A 23,653-nucleotide genomic window follows, 5' to 3' on the forward strand; every position below is an offset into this window, starting at 1 on the left:
GAGCCTGAGCCCCATCAACAGAGTGCGTGAACCTAGATGCAAGTAAAGCCAATTCCGACAGCCAGGAACTGCGCTGTTGCTATCTGCAGTAGACTCAAGGAGCTGAAACACTGAAGTGCCACTTGTTTGAAGTTTGACGGTTGCGAGCGGTGACCATCCCATTGCAGTGCAGGAGTCCCCCCAAGTCCTCCCTCTTGTCCCCATGACTGAGGCCCAGGAACAGTGAGATCTGCAGAGCTGCACAGGAACAGAAGTCATCTGCTGCACTTTTTCTTCAATTTAAAGGTACTATAAAGTCTAAGAGAACTTACCTCTTGCTGTGTAACCACTTGTCCTCGTTGGAGACTTGCTTGGTTGCATCTGTTGAGTTGCTATCAGCTTCTTTACTTCACAAGCCTAATCAGCTTGTGGCCCTACTTTGATTGCTTTTATTCTACCAAGACTTTTAAACCATTGTGAAAGACGTTCTACTTACCTGCAAGAAGTGCTTCAGTTCACCTTGACTTAAGCTAACTTAACATTTTCTGGCCCGGCTACCTGTATAGCTCTTCTCTATTCTGCTTATGTGTTTTGCCTTCGTTCCAGGAAAGGGTTAACTGACTTTGCATTGGGGGGTTATTGAAAGTATTTACCTGCTTAAGAATCCTTGTGTGAATACTTGTTTTATTCTGATCCCTCTTTTCTTTGAAACTCTCCTATGAAACTCTGAATGCAAACAGTGATATATTAATGTCCACAGCACCGTAGCAATTAATGTCACCTGAGGGTGTAGGTAGTGTCTGTGAGCCATCCCAACTGGGTGTCTACTGATTTAGATAACTAAGAGTGTGTATTGCTGAAGTGTATTTGTGTGTTGTTTTATATTGCGCCTTGAAGAAGGCTTATTCTAACTGACTGGTAAATAAATTAATAATTGTTCTTTCAAGAAACCTTGTGTGTAAGAGTTTATTTGAATACTTGTCACTGTGAATCTCTGTATAACTCCCCTACAGCTCACATTGACCCCTCTTGAGATAAGCTTGGCTGCTCAACATGCTAACAACCTGTGTAGTACAGACATATGCCAAAGTTTGGGTTCTTATTGCCAGGAGGTCATGGTTGTTGAAGTGCACCCAAAGTGTACTGCATACAATCTTGCCTAACAATGGCATCATACAGAATGTGCATAATCAGAACAAACCCAGTGTTGCATGAGTGGCTTGCTATCCCACTAACATGTACGAAAGATGACTGACAGGATGCCATTATCCACCCAACCAGCACATAGTCCACTGATTGGAGGCTGGCCCTCCATTTCCCTAGACACCTCCACTGCTGGACATGCTTCCAACTGCACCCTTGCAAAGGCTGGACCCAAAAGCAGTGGGAGGAAGAGCAGGAGGGAGGCAGCAAGGCCACAGAACACGACCACTGTGGCAACCATGGCAGGCATGGAGAAAACAACTGTCCCTGGTTTTCTCCACATCAATGCCATCTGCAGTCACAGCCACTCCGCAGTCAGCCCTTGTGGCAATTGAAAAGGATGCCACCCATCAGGACCCTGGTAACCGCTCTTTATTAGCAACAGTGCCAACCTTTGCCAGAAGCAGCCAGCAATGGCTACACCCATGAGGAGGAGGAATACACAGGCTTCCCTTTGCCCAATTTCAGCACCATCGCTCCTCAGCACGCACCACCTGTGCAACACCTCACCCTGGCAGCCATAAGGCCAATGCGGAATACCATTGAGCAGCATCAGGCCTCAATGCAACAACTGGTGGCCCAGCATGTGGAGCGCATTCTATACATGAGGGACTGCATCTATGTATCCTGACAGAGGATTTCTCGTTCCCTCTATCAGACCATCGCTGCCATCACCACTGTAGGGCAGAGCATGAGGGAACATACAGAAGGCATGTCAGCCTTTGCAGAGTCCCTCAGCTCATGTATGCAGCTGATTCTGCAGCACATTTGGGGCCAGCGGCCTGAGTCTTCCACCTCTGTCACGCACGCAGAGAGGTCACTGCCCAGCCCCTCAAGGTGCTGCTCCTTGTGCCACCTCACACCTAAATTGCTGAAGCAGGCTGTCAAGTCCAAGAGGCATTGGAAGTGACTTTCACTATGCAGATTTCGTTTACAGTCACAAGGGAGGGTGGTGGGGAGGCTGTGTTGAGGATGGCGTTTTGGGGATGGTGAGGGGCAGGTGGGGAGGGAGAGTGTTTGGGGATGGTGTTTTGGGGAGGCGGAAGTGGGTGGGTGTGTTCTGGGATGAGGTTTTGTGGTGGGGGAGGTGGGTATGGAGGAATTGTTGGTGATGGTATTTTGGGTAGGGGGAGGTTTGGTATGGAGGGTGTATTGGGTATGGTGTTTTCATATGTGATAATTAAATACTAGTTCAGTTGAAGCAATGATAGGACATTCATTATTTAAATGATAATGTGAAGATTTACAGAGGTGTGCAGCACGCATATATCAATGTGCTATAAAATAATTGGACATGAGTACTTGCCAAACCAGATGTCCATCCCTTCCCTCTTCCTGCTCACTGCATAGCAGAAAAGCACCCTCAGATAGGGAGTCCTCCTCTTCTTGTGTGGCATGCCCTTATCAGGGGAAGGAGAAAATTCCCCCCGAGGAATATGTTGTGCAGCATGGCACATGCAAGAACAGTTGTTCTGACCTACTCTGGCCTGTATATCAAGACCCTTCTGGTCAGGTATAAGCACAGGAAATGAGTCTTCAACAAACCAGTGGTCCACTTGATGCACAACCTAGTATGGTGCATGCCTCATTGTAGGCCCTCTCCTGTGGTGTCTGTGGATTCCACACGTTTGTAGTCAGCCATTGTAGCTGTGGGTACCAGTCACCAACAAGGGCAAAGATCAAAGGTGTCAATCACAGAGCATTGTAGATGTGTTGCCTTTTGCAACAGCATGTTGACAGACACTATGTGCATGTCTTTTACATGTATTCTTGACCAAATGGTTTACCATCTGTGGTGGGTCGGAAAAAGGAGTCAGACATGTTAAAGACATTTAAAGGGTTCTTTCATTTAAACTATAAAAAAGGCATGTATTTCCATATCGCTAAATGGAATACTGTGCCTATCTAAAAAACTAAAGGGGCTCATCTGTCATCAGGAAGTCCAAAATAAATGACCTCAGTCCAAACCCAACTCTACCTAACCCTACCACTAATAAAAACAACTCAGAGTAGGCAAAAAGAATGTCCCTCTACTCCTGCTTTTTTCTTTTCTCATCATATTCTCTTGATAGAAATGTCTCTTTCAAACATACATTTTCTAAGACATTAGGCCTCATTACGACTTTGGATGTAAGTTCGGGTTCTTACCGGCATGGCGGAAAGAACGAGACCGATCTCGTCACAGACCGCTAATTGCAGCCTATTACGACCTCATGGGCACAAGCTCTCCGCCGTGCCGGTAAAGCACCTAGCTGCATGCCACTAAATGGCCCCTAAAACCTCCTACCGGCATGCTGCAAGACGTACTTAACAACACCGCCACGGAAGCAGCGACGTCTATAAATAACGGTGACCGTAATTTAAGGATGCCGCAAATTATGGTCACCGCAAAATAACGGAACCGGAAATAACGTCATCGCACAGGAACGGGAAGGACTGCGGCGGCCATCTTTAAAAACACAATCCATTGCCATCCTCCTCAGGCAGCACCCTTGGGAGCAATCTAAAGTTTGGAGATGGCCTACACACCCGGTAGCAATGCCAAAAGCACCAAAGAAGTCAGCGGACAGGCTCCGCAAACAGCGATTTAGCCCCGAAGAGCTGCAGGCCATGGTCGACACCCCAGAGGAGCACGCTGACGTCATGTTCAGCGGCGACATGCGCCGGGAGGCGGTGCAGCTCAAAATAAAACATCTTGGCGCAACTCTCCCAAAGGGTGAGCGCAGTAGGCACCACCCCCTGCACCCCCTGTGACTGCCGCAAGCGGTGGGTTGACTTGCGGATGAGGGTGCGGAGCCTCCTCTCTGCCAACCGGAGTCAGGTACAGCAGACCGGGGGGGCCCAAGTTCCCCAATGAAACTGGAGCCATGGGAGGAGACATGCACTGCACTGATTGGGACCACATCCATAGAGGGCGTCGGCCAAATGGAGTGTGGCGCACCATCGTCTGCTGATGGAGGTGAGTGTCCAAAGTCAACACCGCCAATGGCAATTACATGATAAACACACACCCAAGGGCCATCCAAAGCACCTTGTCATGGTGCCCTCCCCCATCCAAATCATGCTGAGCCAACTGCCACCCAAGCAAGTGCCAAGTGCAAGTACAAAACGCACATCACACATAGTGCACAAACTGGCACATCCCATGATGCACACTCTGCAGATGGGTTGGCAGTGTTGGAGTCAGACTGCACAGTACCAGGCCTGGATGAGTGACTCCGACACCTGCGTACATATCAGACACATGTTGCAAAGCCCAAAAGACCACAAACCCCAAATGACTGAAATGTGAATGCAGCCATTAATGTAATTAGCGTCTCAAACAATCACTCATGCTGACCCTCCCTCTTTTCTACCCCCACAGGCACTGAGCATGAGAGCGAGGAGGCCGAGACGAGCCGTCCCACCACCTCCACGGGCAAAGGCAGGGTCCGCCGCATACCAGCCCGGACAAAAACACCCACCCCGGCTACCCAAAGGTTCATGGAGGATGCACCACCCCCATCCCTTCCCGCATCGGCGCCTGCCACAAAGCCCGACCCAAGGTCAGAGGAGTCGAGCATTGCTGGGGAGGTGGCAGCCACAGCCCCACTGGTAAATGTGGACAGCCCCTTGTCCATCTGTGGGGCGTCTGAGGAGGACTTCTACCCCACTGTCCACACCCCAGAGCCCAGCAATGTCCCCCAGGTGTCGTGCAGTGACTCAGGGGAGCCTGACACACCTGGCGATGCACAGGAAGACTCCGATCCCGGGCCCAGTTCCCCAGTCGAGGACCTGTCAGGGCATGTAGGCCCAATCCCCTGCAGGGATGAAAGACCACCACTGGATGCATTTCATTTGCCACAGCTCACTGCCCTCATCACTGAGGCGATGGAAGAGAACCGCCAGGGCAGGGTGGAGTGGCTAGAGGAACTCAGGGCAATGTGTCAGGTGGTCACGGAGAGCACGACACGGTTATGCGACGTCCTTGGACGCATTGCAGATGCCCTTGAGGCTGCGCATCCCAATCAGCTGCCTCAGCAGTTGGACACCCCCCATCCAGTCGCTCCACCCCGGCAAGCCCACCGCGACACACACTGCGTTCTCAGCAGCGCAGGGACATGCCTACCCCGGGCCCCAGGAGCATGGAGTAGTCGGCATTGCTGTCACATGTGGTCGTGATGGACAACATGGGACTACTGTTGTGGAGTTGGGGGGAGGGGGATAGGGGGTGAGGGATTGTTGTGGAGTTTGGGGGAGGGGGGTGGGGTGGTGCAGGGAATGTTCACACTTATGTTTTTGAATCGACAGTACACCTTTGGATTTGCAAAGTTAAACATGTGTGGACATTCATCATTGTGCATGCGTATTGTGATGTATGACAGTGCATGGTCTACAAGTATCCTCACACCCAGTGCCCTGTGTGCCCATGCCATGGCACCCTCTGCTGACTTGTGCCGCGGTTTTGTTGTCCAATGTTTGCCACACATGTCCCTCCTGTGCACCGGCTCAATGATGCTATCTTGGCCCTTCCTCCTCCTCCTTCACTCCAACTTCATCTGGTGTTAGCAGTCCCATGTCAGGGGACAGGGCCACGTCCCAAGGGATGCACAATTTCGTGCAGCATCACACATGACATGGGGCTCTTGGACACCTACTCATTGCACTACTCGGACTAGTTTAGGCAACTAATCTGTGCACTGTAAAGCCAAGTGGCTGCTTCATCTGCATGCATGCACGGGTATGGACAGTATTGTAGGCCTCCTTGGCCATGTTCTGTGGGTTTGGGACAGGGATCCTGTACGATAGTGTCAAGGGACAGCCACCAACACCTGCATGAGTAGCCAATGAAGGTAAGTGTCTTGACTGTCATGGTGGAGTACTGAACTTGTCTTACATGGTAGCAGGTCATTGATGCCCATACGCACATGTCCATGGATGCATTTACCCCATTCATGGCCCCAATATGTGTCCTGTGCAATGGGATACTGTAGTGGGGAGGGTCTTCGAGATGGTCTATGAACAGTGGCCCGCACATCTTGTGATACGTGCTTCATTTATGCATGCAGGAGTCTTGAGGTTAGATCCATGAATTGCAGTGTACTGTGTGATTCCGTTGTTGGGTGGGTTGGCTGTAGTCAGTAACATATCCATCATACTGCTCTTATCTGTACTATGGTGACGCAGCCAGACGACTCAACATGCAGACACGTCGTCCTGCATGTCACCCCATGTGGCAGGGTAGCATGGGGTTCATCTGGCCCATTGAGTCAAGAGTTGGTCCTGGATGTCGGGCCCACCCATGTGTGATGGTGTTGCTCTGCACGTTGGTGGAGTGGTATTGCTAAATACTAAACTCAGTCCCACTTCAATAAAATCGCTAGGGGATGTAGCTGTGATTGACCTACCTTCCCCTAATTCTGATTTTACGGTACAAGAAACACTTGGTAATTTTTCCTTCTCACCTAAAATGTTTTCAAATGGAGGTTATACGAAATCTAATGTAACTTCCTCTTTTCTATTTCCCACTCCTCGTAAATGCCCTTCAGATGAAAAGCCCCAACCACTACAAAATGTGTCTAAAGTAGTCGAACTAACTTTGGGAGCAATGAACTTAACTCTACAAACTATCATCACATTGTTTAACACACTGAATACTAAAATGGATGTACAGGGTGCGCAGTTATCTATCTTAGCTTGGCAGGCGAAGCAAGAAACACTTTGGGCGCATCAACGACCAATGACTAATGAGCCAATCGTGCAGCCACTTAAACTGGCGTCTGTTGCCACCATGACTTCTACCTTGGCTCATAATAGTCCTCTTGTAAAAGTACCATTGAATGCACTAGAAATGTCCAATCTGCATTCCCATACAGAAACGCAATTGTCTCCCATCACCATAGATAATTCAGGTATATTGTGCTCTCTCCCGTATATTGGTCAGGTCATCAGAGAGATTGCGCCTGTTCCTGAAAAAGGTGCAGGTGGGGAGTCCATGAGTGACCGAATTCTTGAACCGTACACCATTTTTTCTAAAACTAAATCTCAATTACCCCCTAAAGTTCTATCCTCTGAGAAAAATTTCCAACTAAAAAAGAAAAATTCAGAGGTGGCAAAAAAAAAATCTAAAAATGTAAAGAAAACTGAAGTTGGTGCACCAACAAGTTCGAAGCAATTTTTCAACAAACTTACTCTCCCTAACAAGCACAGTCAGCAAACGGCCTGCGCTATTACAAAAAAGTATACGCAACTAAGTCAAATTCGCAAACTAAAACTTAACTCCATAACTGAAAATTTTGCACCCCCGGTTTCATATGCACCGTTGGACAATCTGGTCCGCGCAGTTCAAAATTATGAAAAACAACAAGTGAGTCTGGAAGTGCATCCTCCCTCACTGGCTGTTGAACCCAGCGATAAACAAACCCCAGTGCAAAAAACTGCGATTTTGACTGCCGAACGCTCCACATTAAAAGAACCAAAAGTTTCTCAACCTTGCACATCGACTGAACACGAACAAGAGATGTTGGCGAATTGTCGTTCAGAAATTAGAAAGGAGGTTGATGCGTATATGAGCAGATTTGCTTCGTTACCGATACTAAAAGGGCCCTTACCTGCACCACTCAGCCCCGATATTCCATCCGCTCAGCGACCTGGATCTAAACCTTCGGTCTCATTCAAGTGTGACAACACCAAGAAACTAGTAGTAGCGTCCACTCCCTTGTCTGATCATGATGCTGAAATTGCCTCTCTGCTGAAATCTTTACGCCCTCCTGCAAGCAATCTACCTTGCTCTACAACAACAACTTCCCTCAGTAATCCACCTGTTAAATCAATCTTGAAGACAAAAGTAGGTAAGGAAAAAAATATTGCCTTAGTACTCGGTTGTCGACCAGCACCATATCCACAATATGTGCTAAACCGTCAAAGTATCCTACAGATTTTTTCTGATATTCCATTGTTGCAGGACATCGGAACTTCAGATATAGCGCAGGTAGAGTTCGTTAATGATAATTCAGTAAGTACGGCGTGTCTTTGGTTGAAGTCCAGAGTTGTTAGGAATCTTATATGGGAAGCAAAGAATCAACTCCTAGCTTTGGGTTTCATACTTCGATTGGGTCCAACCAGCTCCTCTGACGGATCACTCAGGGCGGAAACATGGATTAGTTCAGCCCTAAGCGAACTCAACAAGGACTCAGATTGTACAGAAGGATACCTAAAGGATAACGTGACCTCCAAATGCTGCTGTAATTGTGACTCCAGAAGTTAACTATCGTACAAGGTTAAGAATGAACGTATTATTTCCCTCGCCTCATGGAACACCCGAGGTTTTAGTCATCTGATAAACAACACACTAAACACTCTAAATAATTACGATGTGACTCTATTACAAGAAACGTGGCTTACAAGCTTTCCCTCTTGGGACAATCATGCCATACACTTCTCACCAGCACTACAAGGTGAAAAGGGGCGACCAATGGCTGGTCTTTTGACGGCCACGAAATTAAGTACTAATGCCAGTATAATTTACTCCTACTCCCCAAATCCTTTTGCCCAACTAACTGTTACCTCAATAGAGTCAACCTTGTACGCTTTAGTCAACTTATATTGGAATCCCAAGAGCATTGAAAATCGGAGGTTTCTGAATGATGTTTCAACGATGCTGGACTTCATTGTATTCACCCCTAAAATACAGTACACAATTGTTGCCGGTGACCTCAATCTGCACTGTTATTCTGCCAATTATGTTTTAGGAGAGTCGAGACGCACATTGTGGGAACAACTTATGCTTTCCAGAGGCTTTTGTATGATGAATGGAAGTAAATTTGACATCAGTGTCTCAGCTCATACGTGGCAACAAGGTGCTGCAAAAGCCACAATTGATTACATCTATGTGAATGACAAGTTGTACTCGAAAATCCATTCCTTTAATCTAGAAACCAACCCAAATAGTGATCATCGTCTGCTCACTATTAAGTGGTTGACCAATGTACCTTCTACAAAATGCAACACAGTGGCACATCTGGGTCAAATAACTGTTTCTAATCAGTTAAATCGAATAATCTGGAATGAGAACAAACTAAATGATTTAAATAATTCGTTGCATGTTGCCTACCGTCACTCACGTGAAAAAACATCCTCCACTGTTGTACCCTATTACGATCTTATACAACATTTTGCAGATAATAGGGTGCGCAAAAAACAGTCCTTTAGAGGCTTACATAATTTCGATATAGAAGCGAAAATCAAGAAAACTGAATTTCGATTCCAAAAAAGAGAGGCCTTGAAACTCCCACTAAGCATTAGGTTTACTACTCTCACTCAAGTTAAAACCTCATACAGAAATTGGCGAAGACACCATCGCAGTAGACTATTCCAACGAGATGGAGAACTAATGCTGCAAACCATCCGCGACCATAACATGGCACAAATTTGGAAAGCTTTAACTAATGCCATATCCCCTGTACAATCTATGTCGCAACTACAGAGTGTGCCGGAAGCAAGTTGGATTAATCACTTCTCTAATGTTTACGCTAGTCCACCCAATTCTGAACCAACTCTTAGCACCTTTCCTCATAAACGGTTTCATATCATCATCTCTAAATCTGACATATTGTACTTCATCAATAAAATAAGTCAGTCCAGAGCTCCGGGTCCTGACGGACTGTCCAATAAAATTTTTAAACAACATCCAGTAATATGGTCATCAATACTATACCAAATTTATGAACATATCAATGAAACTCAAGAGATCCCTGCATCTTGGAAACATTCGCTGATTGTTCCAATCTATAAAAAAGGTGATCGGAGTCTCCCAGAGAACTATAGACCCATCGCCTTACTAGATGCTCCTGGGAAACTTTATAGCCGTATCATTCTACAAGAATTGAACAAATGGACCATAAACGAGCTCAAAAGAGACCCGTTTCAAACCGGCTTTGTTGCTGGCTTAGGAACATCAGTGAATTTGATCACCCTGAACATGTTAAAGTCTAAATATGCAGAGGTCAATCAACCGTTATATATGGCCTTTATAGATTTTCGCCAAGCATTTGATTCGGTCGACAGAACATTGCTTTTCCAGAAACTACAGAAGTATGGTTGCCCTCCTTCACTATTAACTATAATTAAAAAACTACATACAAAAACATCTATTCAAGTAAGACTATCAGTTGATGGATTACTATCTGCGCACATTGAGACTTTGAGAGGCTTGAAACAAGGGTGCATTCTGGCGTCCACTTTGTTTAATTTATTCATTCTTGACATAGGTGTCTTCTTTGAACAAGTAATATCTGATTCACCAAAACTAGGATCTCAAAAGATCACATGGCTTCTTTATGCCGATGATCTTGTCCTTATTTCTCAAACTCCAAAAGGACTACAAGAATTACTGCACAAACTAGACACTTATACCTGCATTAACAATTTGATCATTAATGTGGACAAGACACAGATAGTAGTTTGTCAAAAAAAGAGGCACAGAAAATTGGTGAATTTCCAGTGGTATTTGCAGAAAGCCCCTTTAAAGATTGTACCCTTCTATAAATATCTAGGGTTACCATTTTCTGGCACTGTGAAAAATCAAATTTATAATGATACCCTGAAAGCAAAATCCATGACTCTTATATCTCAAGCAAAAATTATCCTACATAAGTATGGTAAATTTACCTCAGCTCATGTTGTCACTTTTTTTAATCAAAAAGTTGTCCCTATTTTAATCTATGGAGCTGAAACATTGCTTCCACAATCAAGATTTTATTGGGACAGACATGAGGGAATTTTTGGAAAGCAGTTTTTTGTCTACCTACGTGTACTCCTATCTGTATGCTGATGTATGAATTGGGCCTCATCTCTCTATCTGCACTAGTCCTTTGGAAATTTTGTAACTTTTATCGCAAATGTCTGTTAGAAATTAACACAAAGAATTTAATAGGCCCAATTGCAATGTATATCTGCTCTTCCAACGATGTGTTTCCGAAAAAAAGGGTAAAAGACATTTTGAAAGTATTAGTAAATGCTGACATCTCCATTGACCTGCTACTTACAAACCCTAATTAAGCAAAACAAAGATTATACTGGCACGACTGGATTGTAACACAAGAACTTTGTTCAAATTATGTGGATTTTGATTTAAATCTCTTTCCACATAAGAAGCTCAAACAAATGGCCAATTATCTTGTAAAGTCTCCATCACATTACGTACATGCAGAAATGCTAAGAATGCGCCTGAATCTTCATCCAACAAATCAAATTTTGGCAAGACGTGGTCTAATTTCAAAAAATGAAAATTTCTGTCGCTTCTGTAAAGACTATAAACAACTAGAGTCATTAGCACATATAGTGGTTGATTGCCCGGCTTTGAATGGCTTACGCAAACACTACTTTCACAATTTATTGCAATTAAACTGCAATCACTCCTCAAATCACATATGGAGCTTACTAATGACGAGCAATCGAACTGCCATTCATATCGCTCTTACGCAATTCATAAAAACAGTCTTGCCTTGAAATTCTTTTCTTATGTTTAATTAACAATTTTACGAATTCTCTTAAGATATAGGTTGTTCTTCTTTTTTTTTTTTTAATCTATGTTTCGCTAACATTTGTTTAATCATTTTTGTGAAAACCGAGAACAACTTACTTTTAATATTGGCTAAACTTGCTATGTCTATCTATATGTACATTTCTACATTTTTAATGAGAAAGATTATCATCCGTTGTAAACTATGTAAAAAGTATTTAATTGTATATGTTGTAATGAATAATATTTTGAAAGGTTGAAACTTTTTCAGCCAAACAAAAATAAAAATAAAAAAAATAATTAATGAGCTCTTGTAGCTCTTCTAAAACATTCCTAGAGTTCTAATCCCTTTAATGATAAGCTTATGGCAGCTTTCTGTCAGACACTCTCTCACATTCTTGTCTTTGGTCGTATATCTCCCTCGTAGTATTTAAATTCAAACTCTCTGTGATATGACTTTATCCAATTTTGGTCCCACCTCTCCTGGGTTCTCTGTTTTGGATTATTACTTCTCTTGAACTGTTGACTTCACTGTGTTACCTCACAACACTTATTGCATGTTTTTTTTGGTGTCTTCTCTGCATTATTCTGGGGCTTTTCCCCTTCTTCCCAGGGCATCTGTTTCCACTGTTCACTTGACAGTCTTATCTCACAACACTTATTACACCTTTTTGTGGCTTGCCTTCAGCACTCTGCCACCCTGTACCCGTGGGGCCTTTCCCCTTCTTCCCTGGTTATTTATTTCCAGTCTCTTTTTACTTCCCATACAGGGTTATTCGTTACATTTTATGTTGGCTTCTCCCAACTCCAATTAGGCTGGTTTATTGTTTGTGTATTGCCCTTATGTCTGGGACGAGTTTCTACACGCAAATTCTATTGCCCTGGCAGCCTCCCACTTGTCCCGTCCTCCCTGGTACCTCTGTGTATGCAGGGGAAATTGGTTGTAGGCAGCTGCTAACTCGCCCGGTTATGTTGGTCTCTGCATTATTAGCTGGACATCTCATCCACTACGATATGGATGTTGTCACTCCATTGCCTTGTACAGTACCCTTCTTCCCCTTCTGCCAATGGCTCCCCGTTGGTGGACTCACAAATGCTCTGGCGTATCAGGTTAGGATTCCTCACCTTTCCCAAAGTCACATCGTCTGCGGCTTGCTTCTGCTTTGCCTCTCCAAGATGCACTTATGTGAGGGGGCTACTTCTGAACACCATACACACTCTCTCCTTGTAATCTACTCCTCTCAGTCTTCTTAAAGAGACATCTTTTTTTTCCTTTTAATGACTGGTTTTCTTCAGCATTGCCTACTTACATATATATATATTAGATTGGTTCTTTCATGCAATATATGCAATAACATTGTATGTATATTTTCACATTGATTACTGGGTCAATTTTTTCAGGACTTACAGTAGGGGAGCAGTAGTTAGTCACCATTTAACATGTTCTGTGTTATTTTCCTAGCTCTTCTTTTTAGTTATTATATGCTGTCCTTCCCAGACAGTAGAGATAGGTTCACCTAGGAGTGGGTGTAAAATGTTGGGTAGTTGTTCAACCTATATTGAATTGTGTCTATCCAGTCCAGAAACAGCGCTGAGACTGCTGCAGCTGTGGCTATGCAGGGCCACACCAAAGTACCAAGAAGAGTCGGCATGACTGCAGACGCCATTCTGATGCCTAGAGCTATCACGATCTCAAAGAGAGATCTGGTGATTCTAGCCCATGAACAAGAAGGTAACGGGAGAGTCAGGGGACCTGGAAAGAGATACAGGGGGCAGGGACACAATTAGTGTTTTTAAGAGTGAGAATATCTACAACACCCAGCCTACTCATTCCAGTGACACAAACAGTGCTTATAAGAGTAAGAATAACTATGAGACTAGACATACTCATCCCAGTAAAAAAAACAGAGTTTATAAGATTAAGAATAACTATGGGATTTAGCCTCCTCGTCCCAGTGAAGGGAGAGGTATCATTAAGAAACAGAAAAACCCTAAGAAATAGAGTTATACTGGAACCTGTATCACTAACACTAAGCATTGCAAGTAAGAACCTGAGGAACTAAACTGTCACAGTACTTTGGAATTCCTGACTCAGTCCAAAGTGAAAGTCAGCTTAGCAGGCCAAGATAAGATTTATGTAAAACATGTTGTTTATGAGAATATAAGAAACTAAAGGAATTACAGAGAGAGTCAAGACCCAGAGTAGGGACATTGGGTTCCTTAAAAGTATTGGGGAAAAGGAAATTTACAGAGACACTTCAGGAAGATGCAATATGAGGAGCAAGGAGCAAAGGCTCATCTCCAAAAGGATATTGGATACCAGGAGGGTGGATACATCGCAGAGAAGAACTCAAGGAATTAATTCAAGAAATAGCCAAGAACCATTTGAAAATCACTTATTAGGGCAGAACAGCCTACCCAGGAGAAAGGGGTTATTTTCCTGGTTTTTGTTTGTTTTTTCTTAGTGGTAGGGCAAGAATATATCAGTTTTGAGACAATGGAAACCCATAAAAAAAAGTAAGTTAGGCCATTTTCTTATTATTTTAATCAACCACTTGTATATGATGAAACCTAGTCTGTCTCCTTCGTCTGACCTAATGCAATCCCTATTTAGTATAAATAAGCCAGTAAGTGTTCAAACTCTTGACAAAGCCACATAACTAATTCCCTCGGTAAAACGTTTATATCCTGTATCTATTAAGGCTATATTTCTACTTAAACCATGAGATGTATGAATGTTTCCGACATATGCTGGAGCAATTGAAAATTGTGTACTAAAAATGTCTCTTAAAAGATGAAAGTGTACCGTAACTCTTTTCATTTCTTCAAATGTTTTAATAATATCCAATTGTATTGCAATATATTCATTGCTAGCATGTTTTTTTTTTTTTAAATCAACTGTTTAGCCCATTGTTCCAACCAAGCTTTACTCGACACTAACATTTATTTTTAAAGTGGGTTTACTGTTTAAACAAACATTTCAACAAATAAACAAACATTTCAAGAAACTATCATGGCCAGCTGTTCTAGAAACTGTATGTTGTAATTCGTTTAACATTTGGTTTGCATTCTGTTGCATCTTTATAGTTAAAGCAGACTGCTCCATTTTGTCTACTGCTTCCAGGAAAATATCTTTTTGATTTTCTTAAGAAATAATTTCACAATTCAATTTTTCACAATCTTCTTATGTCAAAGTGAACCTAAGACAAGTTGGTTTGCGTCCTTGTTTTACTAAGGCACTATAAACATTGTCTGCATTTACTTCCAGGTTCACAATGTTTTGGTGTGAACTGTAACTGATCATGAAAAAAAATAATTTTGAGTGTATGGCCCTTTGGGTATTGTGCATGCAATGGATGGGGATGCAGAATAACTCTGTCACCAAATAATCAAACCGACTCAGGAAGATGGCAAAGGTGCTGTTTTAATAACAATTATCTAAAACAGGGAGTTACAATGGACGTCAACGGATGTTCGCTCGAGCTCCCCGCGCATTTCTCATGAAAACACATTTATATACTAAATATTCATCAGAGGTGATGTCATACTATGTGGCAAATAGGAAAAACCTATGAGGGATTGTGACACGTTCATGAGGAACATCTAAGTATACTTTCTATATGGGCTGGAATTGTAATTGGTTATCTACTGTCAGGTGGACAACTTATGCCTACCTCTAAAACATTTCATCTTTAATACTATTAAGTACATGGTATATCATTGGTCTTCAAACTATGAGGCTCTTCATTATACTGCCCTCTATAATTGGTTGGCACGCTCGTACCATGTCTGGAATATTCGGATCACTTACCAGCACGTAAGCTCATTCCCAGGTGCCGGGAGGTGGACTTGACTTTACCTCCCCACCCAATTAGCCCAACATCTCTCATCACCCATGCCTTCTGCCATGAAGATGTTCTTTGAACTTGGCCTTTGCAAAGTATTCTTGTCTCTGGGAATATATGGGAGTGCGAGCATGCACTATCGTTGTTCTAGGACTCCAGGCCCAACTCTATTTCCACCCTTGGCTCACGTGAGAGGAGGACAAACTATTCCTATAGAGTGCCACTATCCCTAGGTTGGAGATGGTACACCGCCTATGTTATAGGAAAGAAGGAAAAGGTACTGTCCCTTCATCTACAATGTATACAGTTACAGTATTACTAAACCACTAAAATGGTTGGACAAAGTCTGCTTGTCCTACATGGACATTCCTTAGTGGAATTTTCTCTATAGGGCACATAGGCCATGTTTTTCTTTATTCACCAACAACAGAAGTGTGTACATGTAGTGTGGATCAGATGGTAGGGTATGGTTCAACACAATAAATAAAAAATAAAAAATGATGGTTAAAAACTTTTTGTTGACTCCCCAACATTCTTTGTAGACTAGGTACTCCGTTTTCAATATTTACAATATTGTATATTTTTTATACCCAATGGATATGGTGGAAGAAGCCAAACAGCACGGAGACAAGGTCTCCACTGCAAGATATTCCTTCAAATCTCATATAATGTATTTCCTTTGGGGGATATTGTGCAATCTGGGGTCTGCCAGCTTCGATTACATGCTGGTTCTTGTCATCTTCCTCAGGATCTGCAGTTTGGGTGCTTCTTTTTCAGATCGTCTTATCCATTAGAGATGGTGGTGCCTCCACCTTCTGACCGAAGGGGGAATTTCAAACAGCTATTTTGGCCTGGGTGTCTTAAGCATCCATTGCTTTTACATGCAGTTTACAACAACTATTATTTGCGATCACATTGATCTATTAGTCCTCTATCTTCTGTCCCGAGGGCCCACAACCCCCCTTGTATACTAGGCATATTCTATGCATTCTCATTAGTACTCTTCACACAATAAGCTAAAGATAGAATTGATGGTGACATGGTGTATTATATATTTAAATGTGGTGAGGATCAATATGGGCTGCTTTAGTACTTTCTGTCTGGTTAGCTATTAACTCACATGATTCGATAGAGAATATCACGAGTACTTGTTTGTGACCGTATCCCCTAGAGAAGGAGAGGAATACCGGTATTGGTTAGTCATTCATAGGAGTTTTTTATATATGCTTGCAGAGTGCTGTTAGCTGTACCCATATTTCCAGTAACATGTGAGTTCCATGGTATGGCTTTTTTTATTGTGGCAAAAGCATCTGGCCACTATGTAGGTATGACTGGTAGAGAAGTCAAAAAACGACTGATAGAGCATAAGTCGTGTATTAGAAGCCAGAGGATTACAGCCCCCTTCGTAGCTCACTTTCAAGCATGCAGACGTACACCAGAAGAGTTTAAATGGACCATACTCGGAAAAATCAGACCCCCACAAAGGGGTGGTAATTTTGCCAATCTACTGCTACGACGGGAACAGAATTGGATTTTCCGACTTAAAACCGTCAAGAACGGATTTGGAGGTGGATAATGCAGCAACACAAGACAATAGTGTTCCTCATTCGATCTATGGATGGACCCATTTTACCCATTGGGAACCCATAAGTCATTGAACATATTCCAACATTAGAGATACTCCAAAAATGGTCCCTTTCTGAAGATACTCTGCTGGAAAACCCAGGACACGTAAAAAGAAAATTACTTGACCTTGATTGAATAAACATAAACGACAAGATCACTTCATCTAAAATAGAAGGTGAACTGGGAATCTCCCTGGCAAAAGAGGGGACACACGGAGCTACATTAAGACATTTCCATCGCCAACTCTAAGACAAGAGTTCCTGAGACATCACCTCAATCTCTTCCCTACTAATGAAGTAACTGAGAGATGGCAGACGGAAAGTGAGCGCAACTATACATGTAGACTGTGCACAGATCCCTTTGAAACTCAGATGCACCTAATGACTGAGTGCTTGGCTTTAAAAGACCTAAGGTCAAAACACTCGGGTGACTTTCTAAACATCTGCTCTACATTTTCTTCAAGGGAATCATGGCTTGTGCTGATGCAAGGGAGAAGAACCACTGTAACACTTACTGGCCTTTTTCAAAGACATATCAAACAGGCTTACGAATTTGCAAAAGAGTTCCATCACACCAGAGGAGACTTAACAAAATGACAATGAAACCTGGACTGCGTGGTACCTTTTCTCTGTGTTCTTTTTCTTTATTCCATGGTGTTATCAACATTTTAATACTCATTATTCATTGTTTTCTTTTGGTATTATGTATTTGTTTGTGTCTGAATAATTACTATGTAAAATCATTTTTTAGTGACTAAATGCTGCATAAAAGGTTTAAAATTGTAAAGAAATGCTAATAAAAAACAAAAAAAAATATTCCAACATTAGGGCATTGTGTTTTGTCACAAGCATAACAGCTCTGTCCCACGAGCTTGGAATGATAATATGTATGTAAAAATGTCCTTAGCCCGCCTTTTTACACGGAGACAACCGGAACTATTCGCATCTCCAAGGAGAAGCACACATTATAGTCCACCTGTCATCAGCGGCCTGGAGATACATTTTTTAAACTGACATAATACTCCCAGACCCATCCTGTCAATGCCACTGAAGACATGTCGTCTATTATCAGTTTTGATTACTCCCTATGCAATACAGTAACTTGTGCGAATATGAAACCAATCGGTCTCTCATCAAACATAAGAGACCTGCACCAGCCTTCCCGTAATTCGAATGAATTATATCTGCTTACAGGCAATGCTAACACCTTACGAAATGGCTCCCACAAAATACAGGGACTTGCCATTGGAAGCTAAGTAGTCAGCACAAGAAAAGTTGGCATCGAGCAACACATTGCTTAGGAACCATTCTGTTGTGTCGGCGGAGAGAACCAGAATACAGCAGCACTCTGTGTGTAGGGGAGCTCCCCGCATGACCACCTCTCCATGTCTCGTTTTATGGTGGACCAAAGAGGGAGAAAGTTTCTGGGGAAAAGGTCCTTGAAGTGATGTGTCACTTGGACCCCAAAATAGTGGAAGGCATCCGCCTGCACTCTGAATGGGAGCCCCATAATATACTCTCCCTCTCTGCGAGCCCACCACATATGCCACTGATTTTCCCAGATTGACAGATTGATTTTGAACCCTGATAACTTCCCTTAACACTCCAAGCTTTCCAAGACTAGGGGAACTGAGTGAGATGGTCTAGTAATTTAGAGCAGGGTGTCATCTGCAAAAAGACTAATTTTACAGTCCATCCCCCAACCGTGATGCCTCTGATCCCCTCATTATCCCTGACCGCCGCCGCCCATGACCCCATAACTAGTGCATAAATCAGTGGGGGGACTGGGCACTCCTGGTGCGTACCCCGCTTTAGTGGGAAAGGCTGTGATTCAATCCCGTTCACCAATCCCGTTCACCACCACCTTGGCCATCAGATTTGAGTCGGCTTTGAGTATAGGACCGACATCCAGCCAGTCCACCTTGTGCCCATCCCTTGGGATGCAAAGACCTCCCCATAAAGGTCCAACTCACTCAGTCAAATGCCTCCTCGGCATCCAGGGCCAGCAGGAGTAACCCCTCCTCCTTCACCGTGGGCGCATTAAGGACTTGGAGCGTCTTTGGCATTTTATCCACTACCTGCCTGTGTAGCACAAAGCCTGCCTGGTCAGGGTGGATCATTTGGGAGAGGCAAGACTCCAAATACGGTGAAAAGATTCTAGCAAAGATCTTGGCGTCAACATAGAGGAGAGAAATAGACCTGTATGAGGCACAGTTGGCTTGATCCTTCCCTGGCTTAGGAATAACTGCTAGTACGGCCTGAAGAAATGGTGGCAGCATTGTGTTGTCCCCAACTATGGAATTGCACAGTTTAGCTAAGGGTGCCGCCAATGGGACTTGGTATTGCTTATAGAAATCGGCCATGAAGCCATCATCCCCTGGGGCTTTCCCTGTCTTTGGATGGCTCCCAGTACCTCCTCCCAGGAGATGTCACCCTTACGCTCTGCCCTCATGAGCTTGGGGAGGCTGCACTCAGGTATTGCCGGGCTTCCCCCATTGCCTGCTCACCCGGCTTGGCATATAACTCCCTATAGAAACCTGTGCCGCAGGTTGAACTGTCCCCCCTTCACAACCCTCCCCTCAGTATTCCGTACTCTTTCTATCCTTCTTTCCACCCTACAACCCCTCATCCTATTCACCAGGGGGCTCCCTACTGTGTCACCCATTTCATATTTCCTGTCGGGTAAATTGCATCTTCTTTACAACCTCCCCTATCAGGACTGTATGGATTTCCTGCCTTTTGTCCTTCATTTCTATAGTGACATTAAAAAAAATAATGTCAATCTTAGAGTGTACTGAGATGTTGCAGACAAAACATTTATGAGGTAGGGTACAAAACAGAGAATATCATGATGTTGTCAAACTGAGAGTTTGCTAGGATATTGAAAGTAAAAATATCGAGGGAAGAGTAACATCTGACTATGATTAGATTGTTCAAGCTAATAGAATACTTGGAAGGTATAAGGTGGAAATATACTGGGAGGGATAAACCGAGAATATGCGTTGTTTGGTTAACTAGTATGCTGGAAATGTCTAAGGTGAACCATATATTGTGATGGTAAATGTGAGAATATAGGGTTGTAAACAGCAGTATCATATTAGGAGTTACATCCTAAGACTATACTGGGATTGTACTGGGATTGTGTAACCAGGCTCATACTAAGTGTGCTAAATGAACTATTAAGAATTACGGTATATTGTGCTTGGCAAATCCAGCAGCATTCTTTGATTGTCAAACAGTGAGTATACAGACATTTTTCAACTGGACCTTTGTTACCTGGATGTATAATAGAATAATCAAAGTGGTTGCTTATTGGTATTTTGAAAGCATGGAATCTACTATGGTTAGCAAGAGAACACTAGGCTTGTCCAAGTGGGAGTAATCTGTAATTATGGAATTATACTGGATTTGTCGACCTGCACATTTACTGGCATTCAGGGTTATTTTCCAAAGAACAGTGCAGGAAATGGAGGTGTAAAAGCAAGGTGTAATGCTTTCTAGTCTCCATTTCATGCTCGAGCCCATTTTCAGCTGTTTCCAAGGCAGAGAAACTGTATGCACAAGAGTTTACATCTCTTCCATGCTTTCCACCACTTTTTTTAAACATGCATGAGATTTTCATGCAACCATAAAACACATGGATTTCTGTGGAATCTGGCTAGAATTAGAACCTATCATAGAGCATAAGGAGTGTTGTGGGAGTGTTTGAGGTGTTACAATACCCGGAGGAGTTGGCGTGAGAGGCTGTATCTGGATACAGTCTTTCTACCATTTCAATCAGCAAGGAGGAGGAGTGCCATTATAACACCCCACACTTTATGGAGCATAGTTGCGTGTTGCGGGAGTGTGTGAGGTGTTAGAATACATGGAGGAGTTGACGTGTGAAGCTGCAACTGGATACAGTCTTTCTACCATTTCAATAAACAAGGAGGAGAATTTCCCATTATAACTCCACACACTTCGCAGAGCGTAGCAGAGTGTTGCGGGAGTGTTTGAGGTGTTACAATACCCGGAGGAGTTGGCATGAGAGGCTGAAACTGGATACAGTCTTTCTACCATTTCAATCAGCAAGGAGGAGTGCCTTTATAACACCCCACACTTTGCAGAGCGTAGCGGAGTGTTGCAGCAGTGTTTGAGGTGTTTGGGTGTGAGGGCATGAGTTGGTCTCTCCCCTTCCTCATGCAATCAGATTAACTTGGGCTGATATCTCGGGTTGCAATCTGCTGGAGAAACACAGTTAGCTGTAACTGCTGACTAAGCCTCATTACTCATTACTCTTGCCGATTAATGTATTTCTCCTGTAATTGACCACGATTTGAAACCCTGGGCAATCAATTCTTTCATAAACTGTGTTATACTCCATAAACTGTGAGAGTTTAGTACTGGCTGGTTTTGTGTTTCCGGTGTCATAGCCTGCTGAAAGGAGTTTACCCTCAATTAATTTGGCTTGTTTAAAGCACTTTTAAGTATATTTAGTGCGGGAGTGTATCGCTGTAGAGTTTTGGATTGGTGACATAGCCTGCATTTCTGAGCCTTTTGCGCTTCCTGGACCTCTCCATTTGCTAAAAGGGTATTTGAGACTAGAGACTAGAATGTAAAGTTCCCGGGGTCTTGCTGCGGAATACAACGTCGACTTGAATTGGAAAACCTCAATTGGATTTGCATTTTTCATGGATTTCCTGACAGTGACTATAGCAAGCAACTGCCAGCATCCCGTTCCCGCTATAAACTTATTGTTATCTATTTTTCTGAGTGTTCTTTTTGAAACATTTATAGTCAACTCTGGACAATTTTTGGATAATTTTTCAACTTTTTGTTTCCTTTGCTTTTTTTCCCCTTCTTTAACATGAAATATCATGGTCAAATGCATCATATTGAGGACGTCAATTAACGAGTACTGAGATTTCTTTTTTATCTAGTAACCCTTTTAACGTCTTTACTTTTCTATCTGTTTAATCAATTGCCTTTTAACAAAGTTCACGATTATCTGGGCATTTGGGATTGTTCTATTTTGTGTATTATGATGTTGAATAAACCTGTGCTGGTACTTAGCTGTTGCGGCTTTAAGCAATAATTTTATAGTGAGGCTGATTAGGAAGTCCCATAGTGCCTTCACCATTTTATTCTTTTAAAATTGTGTTGCACTATTGACCTGCATATTTGCATATTGCTATATTTGCATGTACTGTTATCCCTGAACTTTTTTAAATATCTATTCATCTTGATTTTTATATATCTGTATATTTGCACGCATTTGTTGTGCTATCTTGCATATTTGCACACTTGCACATTGGTTTACTGTGCAGACGAGGCTGTTCAGTGCTGCTACACTTTGTGAGGAAGTTGCAAGTTGCCTTTCTTATTTTGTAATACCCCATTCCACCTTATGACAAACCCCCTATCTATATACCAGTATTTGCACATTTACATATTTGCATGTATTGTCATCACTGAACTACTTGAAATATTTTTGCATCCGTATATTTATTTATCTTGCTTATTTGCACACAACTGTTGTGCAATTTTGCACATTTGCACATTTGCACAGTGGTCTATAATCCACATACGCATTTTGCACAATTTTGGTTTTTTTAGAGTACCCGTTTATGATAGGGACGTGTTTGAAATCTCATGTGGGAACATCTTGAATTTGCTATCCTGTTCCTTGAGGGGTCCTCTGTAGACAGCAGCAGTACTGTTTTCGCTGACATCTTCGCATCTACTGTTGTTAAGTGTTAACTGGGATTCTCAAAAGTGATTATTGATTGAATATTATGCGTAACAGTTTGAGGAGCCAATTGACTACTGTTGGTCCCTCTGCTGTTAACTCCCTGGAGCTGATCAGGGATGCTTGGGCTGGCTTTAAGAGGAAGTAGAGGTGGTAAAGTCAAAATGACTTTGCGATGGATACCAAATCTAAAGGTTGACTCAGCTACGGCTGGCCCCCTGTTAGACATCGCCCAGGTAACTGGTAACGAGTTTCGTGACCAGGAAATTATAGCTCAGGGAGAAGGGATCTTGGTTGAAAACCAACCTTTTATGAGGTTGAGGGGGGATCTAATGGGCATGAAAACTCCTAATCAACCTTCTAGCTGTAAGAGAATCCCAGGAAGCCTAATTCTTTTGCAGTCCCCTATTGCGGGCCAACAGATAATTGACTCTTAGTTTGGTAAAAAGTTGGGAACTAGTATGGAAATTAAAAACATTTTCCTACTAAATCCATGGCTTTTATTGATCATTCATTAATGATTACCGTAAACGTCAAGGGCTATTTTGGAGAAATTAATGACCTAAGCATTAGCGAGTTTGCAGATCTCAAGATGGAGGGAATGGTGGGAGGTGTGTCTGGTGGGATGCCTGTGAGTGTAATCCAGCAGACCTGTGATGAATCCTTGTCTAACTCCCCTACTCCTCTGACAAACTTGATTGGGGGAAAACATGCTACAGCGGAAAATGTGAGTCAACCAACTATGCCAGATGTTTCACACTCATTGGGGGAG

Source organism: Ambystoma mexicanum, chromosome 6q (assembly GCF_040938575.1).
Source record: "Ambystoma mexicanum isolate Mex_15411 chromosome 6q, UKY_AmexF1_1, whole genome shotgun sequence".
In the NCBI taxonomy this organism is placed as follows: domain Eukaryota; kingdom Metazoa; phylum Chordata; class Amphibia; order Caudata; family Ambystomatidae; genus Ambystoma; species Ambystoma mexicanum.